Source organism: Nicotiana tomentosiformis, chromosome 4 (genome assembly GCF_000390325.3).
Source record: "Nicotiana tomentosiformis chromosome 4, ASM39032v3, whole genome shotgun sequence".
In the NCBI taxonomy this organism is placed as follows: Eukaryota; Viridiplantae; Streptophyta; class Magnoliopsida; order Solanales; family Solanaceae; genus Nicotiana; species Nicotiana tomentosiformis.
The window spans coordinates 116,321,674-116,331,710 of NC_090815.1; the positions used below are offsets into that span (position 1 = coordinate 116,321,674).

The 10,037-nt window shown below is 36.8% G+C and overlaps 1 non-coding gene across 1 annotated transcript; it reads left to right on the forward strand.

Moving 5' to 3' along the window:
• Positions 1-809: 809 nt before the first annotated feature.
• On the forward strand, positions 810-914 carry LOC117273305 (small nucleolar RNA R71). The gene has a single exon (XR_004503310.1). It is a non-coding gene; the product is annotated as a small nucleolar RNA R71 (small nucleolar RNA).
• Positions 915-10,037: the final 9,123 nt, after the last annotated feature.

Genomic DNA, 10,037 nt, shown 5'->3' on the forward strand with positions numbered 1-10,037 from the left:
CTTCTTCTAACTGTCTCTCATTTTTCAATGACACAACATTAATATATGCCTTAGGATTAGCCTCAGTGTCGCTTGGAAGGTCTCCAACTGGTCGAGTATTTTGGGCACTGGCAAGTTATCCCAATTGGCACTCCAAATTTCTCATTGCTACGGCTTGGGCTTGCTGGTCAGCCATCAATTTCTTTATCATTTCCTCAAGGTGACTTGTCGAGTTTGCATCTTGTTCAGCCTGAGGTGGTCTATATTGAGTTTGCATGTTGTTCAGCCTGAGGTGGTCTATATTGTTGTTGAGGTGCTTGTGGCCGATATTGATTCTGAGCACCTTGATTTCTACCCCAAGAGAAGTTTGGGTGGTTCCTCCAGTTGGGATTGTAAGTGTTCCCATACTGGTTTGTCTGGACCCTATTTGTATTACCCAAAAAATAGACAGACTCAGAATTACCTGGGCATTAGTCGCTCGTATGACCTTCTCCACATACTTCACAAAACAATTGAACTTGTTGCACTGGCTGGGCTTGTTGCTTGTTAATAACCAAGGTCATCTGATTGACTTGGTTGGTCAATGTGGAAATCAGCACTGATAATGCCGAGACGACATCTAACTCGAGAACCTCTGTAGATTTTTGCACAGTGTGTCTGCCCATATCTCCTTGCCAATCAGGTTTGCTTTTGGAGAATTTGTTCAATTACGCATATATCTCATCAAAGCTTTTCTCCAACACTTGACCTCCAGCTGCAGCATCTACCACAATCTTTGTCTCAGGATATAGCCCTTCTATAAAAGTGTGAGCTAATACTTTGTTTGTCTGATTGTGATGAGGACAGTCTCTGAGCATCCCCTTGAACCTCTCCCAAGCTGAGTATAAAGACTCCCCCGCTTTCTGTTTGAAGGCGACTATCTCACTTCTGATCTTTGCAGTTTTGCCTGAAGGGAATAACCTTGCCAAAAAGTTCATTGCCAGATCATTCCATGATGTAATAGAATTAGTTGGTTCTGCCTTTAACCATCGCTTTGCTTCGCCCAATAGAGAGAACGGGAAAAGTGCGAGCCTCACATAGTCTGGAGTGACTCCGTTAGTGATTTAAGTTTCACTAATACCCAAGAAATTTAGGATATGCTGTTGTGGATTCTCATGTGGAAGACCCATAAATTGCCCATTCGCATGAAGTCGCCGGTTCATGCTCTATTTCAGCTCAAAGTGCCCAGTGATTCTGGGTTTCACAATGCTGGAGGTGACATTAGCAATGCTGGGCATCGCCACCTCCTGAACAACCATATGTTGCTCCTCTGCCATGTTCACAGGAAATTGAACAAGTGCTTGAAGATTATTTTTGTCCCTTGCTTCCCTCAACCTCCTATGAAATGTTCTCTCCGGTTCGGGGTCAAAGCCTTGAAGTCTGTCCTGGCTTATGACCCTTCGCATTCAATCAAGGTTCCTAAGAGTAGAGCAACAATCAAGTAACGTTAGACTTGACGAAATAAACAATTAAAGCAAAAACTAGAAAGTAGTCAATATTCAAGTCCCCGGTAACGACACCAAAAACTTATTGCTCCCAAACGCACACGCAAGTATACGTGGTCGTACAAGTAATAAAATGATAAGTCTAGTGTCAAATCCACAGAGACTTGTGTTAATTACCCACTAAATTCACTAAGATTGTTATTCAATTGAGCCATTCGAGTTCAAAGGTGTGATTATACTAAACAATAATTATAATTAGTAACTAAATTATCAAGCAACAAAATGGTTGTTGTGTATTCAGTAGAGACAAATATTCCAGGGTTGTGATCAATTCACCAATCTTATTGTGTTTTAGTTAACTCTCCCTTTCATACAATTCACTTATGGTTGCTAATTAATCGAACAATTGCTCTCGTAGCCTTCTCCCGAAGTACTACTCGCCTATTCAAAATAGATTAATGCCTATATTCCTATGAAATCAATCTATTAAGAACGTATTAAGATTCTGATAATTAATTAAGCACAGTGACTAGGAATATTCATATCCTAACCACAAATCCTCTCCCCTTCAGAGTTAAGATCGTGCTCTCTTCAATTCTTCTCTAATATAAACATGGCTTTCCCAAGCATAACATAGATAGTAAATAGAACCTAACTGTTGGCCAGACAATTAAGCAATTAATCACAGAATTAAAGAAACAACCATATATTGGTAAATTGTAATTAAGGTTAATTCAACGTTAAACAACAATATCCATGGCTAAATCACAACCCCAGAACTATGGGTTTTGGCCACTCATGATAATAGCAAACAATTTCCTAAGTGTTGGATAATTGAAAATACTAAGAAAAGATGAAAAAAACTGAAATATCTTCGCTCCCGGATGTTCCTCGTGTGTATTCTCTCTTCAAAGTGGCATCCCTCCTCCAAAAATAAGCTTAGTATTGCTTTTATACGCGTTGGGTAGGTCTAGGGCCGTAGTAACCTTGTCCCGGGCAAACTTGGAGAATTTTCCCGGCACCAACATCCAGCCCAGTGCCCCATGCTGGCCTGGCGCTGGCTTATCAAACTTTCTGCCACTGGCGATACAGGTGGCGTGGAGCGCTGCATGTGGCGCTGGAAATCCAACTTTTCCCTTTTCGTCCGTTTTGGTTCTAATCTCGCACCTTTCGCCCCCAATTGCTTTCGGATGATTCCTACACATAAAAACACCCTGAATTAATATAAAATAACACATTTTACATCCAAAATCCATGAAACACGAGTAAAACATGAGGCAATATACATATATATATATATATATATATATATATATATATATATATATATATATATATATATATATATATATATATATATATACACACACACACACACACACACTTTAAGCTAAATATCAAGTTACATACTTGCTATGGGGATTATATAAGGTTTTAGCCTTTTGGAACCCGATTCCTTGCATGTTTCCACCATTACTCTTGTACATAGACGTTATCACATCAGAGGACAGGGTACATTTAAGTGACTTATCAAGATCATTTTTAACCCTTTTCAGATACTCCTGAAGTTGTCTATCCCTTTCAAGCTCAACAACAAGACTTGTTTTAAATTTCTTACTAGCCACTTCTTTAACCTTAGGGGTGTCCATCCATTTTTTCCATTTGGTTTTTCAACAAGGTATTTTCTCTAGTTACTTCTTCCATTTGTTCCTTCAATTCTACAATGAAAACTACTATATCATCCCTCTCTTGTTCTATGTCACCAATTTCCTCAATTAAAGCATTTTTTTTCTCATTAATGAGGCTATGATAGGCATCAATCAATACTTTTGCTGAGGACATCAATTTTTTCTTAAAGTAAGTTTTTAAATTTCTTTAAACATCAAGAAAACTTACCTCATCTTCCTTCTTGTCCTCATCATCATCTGATTTGGCCATGAGTGTAAAGATTGTCTCATATTTTGAAGATCCATTGTCAACAACCATCATAGATGTATCTCCTTGGTCATCTCCACCTTCAGATTCATTGGAGAAATCTCCCCAGGCAGCCAAGGCTTGCTTCACCACATTGTCAGCAGCATCTCTATTTTTTAACTTTCTGTCAGGGACCTGGTTCCACTTAGCCGCCTTATCAATGTTAGTTTTGTAATGATCCTGCTTATGAAGAGGGCAGTCTTTAATGAAGTGTCCAGGCTTACCACACTTATGACAACAATCATTTCCTTTGAAATTTCTGCTGGAATTTTCTTTCTTTGGGATCCCACCATTTCTACGAATCATCGTATGAAATATTCAAGTGAGATACATCATGTCAGATTCATCACTACTTGAGTCATTATGGGCAGCTTTGAGAACCAGGTTCTTCTCCTTCTTGGGCTCTCTTCTTTCAAGATCTTTATTTCTCTTCATCTCATAGGTTTTGAGATTTCCAATGAGTTCATCAATAGTCAGCTTCTGCAGATCCTTGACTTCAGTGATAGCATTCACTTTACTTTCTCAGGAATCTAGTAAAACACGGAGTATTTTCCAGACCTGCTTGTTTCTTGGGATGACTTCTCCAGAGGAGTGAAGCTCATTGATAATGGAGGTGAAACATGTGTGCATATCCTGAATGGACTCATCCTCCTTCATCTTGAAAAGCTCATACTCAGTAGTAAGCATATCAATTTTGGACTGCTTAACCTGAGTAGTTCCCTCATGAGCAATTTGAAGAGCTTCCCAGATTCCCTTAGCAGACTGACAAGCTGATATGCGGTTGTATTCATCTGGTCCGATGCCACAAACAAGAATCATCTTTGCCCTGAAATTCTTCTCAATAGCCTTTCTATCAGCATCGTTATACTCTTTTATTATTTTTGGGACTGTACCTGTTCCCTTACCAACAGTTTTCATGGGAACAAAAGGTTCATCGTAGATTACATCCCACAACTTTGAGTCCTCATCCATGATAAAGTCTTACATTCTTGTTTTCCACCAACCATAGTATTGGCCGTTGAATCTTGGGGTCTATAGGTCAATTGTCCTTCCTCGAAGTTTGGTGGAGCAGTCATGATGAAGATCCTTTCTAGGTGTTAACCTTTTAGAAAGAATCTGCTATGATACTAATTGATAGGAACTAGGAGTCCACCAAAATGTAAAGAGAACCAGGTTCTCCATCAATTCCCACAGTAAGCAACAGACTGTATAACCAAACAGTATACGGAACCAGCTTCTCTATCTGTTGCGACAGTAAATATGCAGTTAATAAAGAACATGCGATATTTACATGAAAAGCTCCTTGCTCAAAAGATTAAAAATCGTGACCTACCCTAGTAGGATTTCAACTCCACTCAATCGAGCAAACTTTAGATTACAGGTATACACACATGGCAGTTTCACGAGAAAACAAGTATGAGTAACATTGCACCTCTAGGAGTTTTTGCTCAAATTTTCAAAAACTGCCAAGGAACCTGGTTCATGTGACTGAAGTTAGTAGTCTCTTCAATACTTATATGCTTTTTAAAACTATTGAAGTGTTATGTTATTAATTTATTCCTGCCCCTATCCTAATTTTTGGAGTCCAAAATATTAAACCTTTTCTGAATTGACCTGTTTCCCCAAAAATAATCATTTCCTCTCTTACACCCAACCAAAATAGATTCTTTTCTTCAAAACCAAAACCAACCTTGTTTAAAAAGAATCCTTCTCTCCAAATGTACCAGAGTTGAACCCAACTCTGTCAACTTCCAAAATCCTAACTCTATCTGAATCAAAACCCCAAAAAGTCTTAGGTAGATTTTGATGGGACTTTAACTGAAAGGAAACATGGTAGATCTAATATTCGAGAGAGTGAGGCTGAAATTATTGCTGGGTTTGTCGAAGCCTTGAAGGATGGAGAAATTGGTGAATGTTCTGAAAAATGAGAAACTGAATAAGGGAACTGAATAAGGGACCTGATTGGGGATAAAGTGGTATCACTTGCTGATGTAGTGTATGTGGAGGATTAGGAAAATATAGTAAAAAAAATCTCCATTTGTGAGAAAGAACTCAAAGAAGAGCAAAATGGAGAAAAGCAAGTCAGCTGAGAAAGATGCAACAAATGATAAGGGTGAACAGATCGAGAAAGAGAAGAGGGAGACCTGACCGCTCAGAAAAAGAAAGGGTAGTGTAAGTGAGGAGTCTGGTTCCTTAAAGAAGCAAAAAGTTTGAGTTATCGGAGTTGGAAAGGAAGGAGACTTTGAAGTCTCAAAATGTGTTGTTGGGCAGAGTGTTTGACTCTGATATTGCTGAAAATGGAGGAAATTCTTGACAGTGTTGAGTTTAAAAAATAGAATCACCTCTTTATTCCTCCAAGTCCCAAAGTTTATGAAGAAGAAAAAAAAACCTTATATGTTGTATGTGATACTCTAATGCTATATGTGCATGGGACTGAGTTTTTTCTTGATGAGGGGAAGCTTGGGGAGATTCTTGGTGATCTGATTGATGGTTCAGCTTGCTCAGATAGGTAGAGAACCAGGTCTCTGTGGACCCTTGGCAGAATAGAATGCTAAGTTGAAGGATGAGAATGAAATATTGAGGAAACAGGTAGAGGACCTGAGAGAGCAGATGATTATTGATCAAAGGATTGTGAATGAACGAATGGACATGCTCATCAAAGCCTTAGCCCCTTATTTTTCTTCCTGCCTAGTGATCCATATATTTCACTCCTTCCAAATTTCCTTGAATTCCTATCTTCTTTTGATCCCTATGTTTGATGACATTGGTACTTTAGTTGTTTAAATTGTCATATTCTGTATTGATTGAAATAGATATGCTTTTGTTATAATTACTCTACTATGGGCAATCACTCTATTTTGTGCAATGATATTTACTTGTCGTTCTTATTCTTTCTTATGTTGTGTTTCCCAAGTGACATGAGTTAATGTTATTGAACTTCTTTTTGCTTGTGCTTCTTCTCTTATTCTTTTCAATGATGCCAAAAGGGAGAAGTGCATAGGTGTCAATAGGGGGAGGAACAAAATTGAATTGATATGTTATGTTGTGCATGAAAGATAGGTCTGCTTCGCAGGGGAAACGTTATTGTTAACATGTTGATTATAGGTCTGATCCGTAGGGGAACATGTGAGGAATCTGGTTCTCGAGGGGAATATCAATTTTGGGGTTGTCATCATCAAAAGGGGGGAAATTGCTCTAAGTTATGCTATTTTGTGTTTTGATGATTTGCCAAATGTTCTCGATGAACCAGATAGGGACCAGATATGATCAGTACATGTAAGGAATCTGATTCTCATGGAGAATATCAATTTTGAGTTTGTCATCGTCAAAAATGGGGAAATTGATAAGTTATGTTATTTCGTGTTTTGATGATTTGCCAATCATTCTCGAGGAACCAGATAGGGTCCAGATGTGATCGGTTCCATTGGCCATCGTACAGTCAACTCTACAGTTATAAAAATTGATGCACTGTACCGACTAGCAGCAGATATGTTATTTGAAAATTGAAAGAGAGGAAACAGGTTCTCAGGGGGAATATGGCTGATTCGTAGGGGGAATAATGTGGAGATCTAATTCTCAGGGGAATATTAATTCTAAGTTTGTCATCATCAAAAAGAGGGAAATTGATAAGTTATGCATATTTTGTTTTGATGATTTGACAAACTTTATGGGAGAACCAGATAAAAAACCTGATACAATTAGTTCCCTTACATTGAGAGTAACTAGTAAGATGCCTGGTTCAATTCTCAATGAAATCAGATAAGGGAACAACATAGGGAACAGATAGGGATCAGTTCTCCTAGTTATCGTGCATTCAACTCTAAAGATGTAAAAGTAGTTTCACTGTACCGTCTGAAAGCAGTACATCAGCACAATTATAGCTTGCTAAGGTTAAACTAAAGGAAACTCTCTTGCATCATCTTTCATGACCTCACACATATACTATCAATATGAAGCAAGAGGTTTCACTTAACACTTGCAAATCTAAAAATCATATTCTCTCAAGTGTTAGCCACTACCTCTCTCAAGAACAAAGCTGCTACAACCTTAAGGATCAGATCCAGAGATTGAAGATATCTTAAGTCTTTAGGTTTGTTGAGTCTTTGTCATTTTGTTCTTCATTTGTAATCCTACACTACTTTCAAGAAGTGTTTTTGTAGGACATATTTCTACTATTATTTGATTTGGTTTCTTGAGTAGAGTTAGTCAAGGTTTGTTGTTTTTTAATAGAGTTATTGCAAAGGGCTTACAATAGAATTATTGTAAGGGGCGAGGGATTAAGAGTTTAATTCCTAGATTGCAATAGGTTGTAATATGAAGTTTGCTCGGTTTAGTGAATTTGAACTCCTACTAGGGTAGGTCGTAGTTTTTAATCCCTTGAGCAAGGAGTTTTTCACGTAAATATATTGTGTTATTTATTTACTGCATATTTACTGTGGGAACAGATAGAGAACCTGATCCCCTATACTGTTTGGTTATATAGTCTGTTGCTTAATCTGGGAACTGATAGAGAACGTGGTTCTCTATACAGTTTGGTGGACTCCTAGTTTCTATCAGTTTATAAATGTGATCCCAACTATAAATGTGATAATTGATTATTGGGTGGTGTACTCTATGTGTTTGGTGAGTCTAGTATGGCGGTGAGTGTAGACTCAACCCGAACCCCGTAATGGAAAGGCCCGTCAGGGTTTCTTTCATTCATTAATTGTAGCTAGGACTCCTTTCTAGCCCTTATATTAATATAGAGTCAGAGTTATTTCATAAAATTTGTTTTGTGTGGTAGTTATCTCATTGACGCCGCCATATTGAAAAAGGGTTAATAGAAAGGAAGAACTAGTCCTTCGTTAAACTGCGGTATGACTCAAACATGTAAAGAATTGTTCTTGTTAATCTTGATTTGTATTGTGTTCTAATATCATGTTTGATCTTGAGTTATATTGTGATAATATTCTTACAACTTTTTGTCAAATATTGTTACACCTTAAAATGTTAAATTATTCTCAGTTAATGTGTTTATTTAAGCTTATGTATCCCTAAGACAGAATTTTGCTCATTTAAATCTGCTTATCAATTGGGCTTTGGGAGATTATACTACAGGAACATCCTAGTAAATGGTTCTAAAGTAAACAGACAACAATAATAGTACTAACATTAAATACGATAAGGAGGAATAAAAGACGCAATGGCAAACGTAAAATTGACCACTACACTAGCAGAAGATCATAAAGGCACAGTGGCTAAAAACATAGCAAAGGGACACTACACTGCTGCAAATTGCAATGATGAGGCAAAAGTGCAAATGGGAATCTAACAGCAATGCCATATTGCAGAACCACCTCTTTGTTGTGTAGCAAAAAGGTGTAAAGGCAAAGGCGAATATTGGTTTCAATTCCTACGCCATCTTTGGACTTTGGACCATAAGGAAAATGTGGTTGCTACCCTTTTCCTGATCTTACCATTATTAAAGTTTTTCTCTATGGTTGGTTCACTAGGAAGAAAAATTCAACTTTTAACACAATTTAGTTCCGATGATATTTCTCGTAAATTTTCAAATCTATGATTTCCTACGGAGATGGCTTTTAATCTTTGTACGTGAACTTGTCTCAAAGATCTTTTTAAGGGTTTAAGTTCTATGCTTTTATTATAGAACACAATTAGATTATTTATTAGGTAATTACAAATAAATTTTTTGATAAACATTAGTTGGTGATAAAATAATAAGAAACCTACTATCACATGTTTAAAGTCAATGATAGTGCAAAAAAAAATTTATATTGGCGATGAATGTAATTTTATTCCTTTTCTAAACCTTAAACTAAGGGACAATGTTTAATTTAGTGGTAGCAGTGATCGAGTTTTTTGTGTACATTTATTACTGTCCTCAATCTAAGTACTCCCTCTACTCCATTTTAATTGATTTTTTTATTGTTTGAACACATATTAAGGAATTCACTTTTTATTATTAGTTAACAATGAAATTGACTAAATTAATTTTTACTCTCTTTAATTTGTTCATTGAAAATATAACAGAACTCCGAGACTTTTTACCTCAAGGGCAACTTTAGAAAAAAAGTTAATTACTTTTTGATATCTGAAAAAATTAAATATTTGGATGACAAAAAAAAAACTAAAAAAATAATTAAAATGGACCGGATGGAATAATATAGGCAAATATCCACTAGCATGAGTTCCAAGTTTCTTCCATGCTAATTCAGGCTTCTATAAAAACCCAAGAAAGAGAACTCATCTTTTGTCATTGTCATCTTCTCTTTTCTATCTTTTATACTTCAGAAAAGAGAACTAGCCCAAAAAGGAATAGCGATGAGCTGAAAAGGCATGCTATGATTTTTTGGGCTATCTTCGTGGTAGATGCCCAATAGTAAAAAGGGAAGGACTAATTTACTGGACCTAACAAGAAAAAAAGAAAATCCCACTGTTTTCACAAAACGGAACAAATACCTATTTGTTTGATAATGCGAAACACATTCTCTAGTGCTTCTTTTGGTGCCAAAAGGTGATCTTTTATTTTAAAAAGTGATCAAATGAGCGAATGTTCTAACAGATAAACTCCGTCCTGATTTTACTGTCGTCATTTTGAAG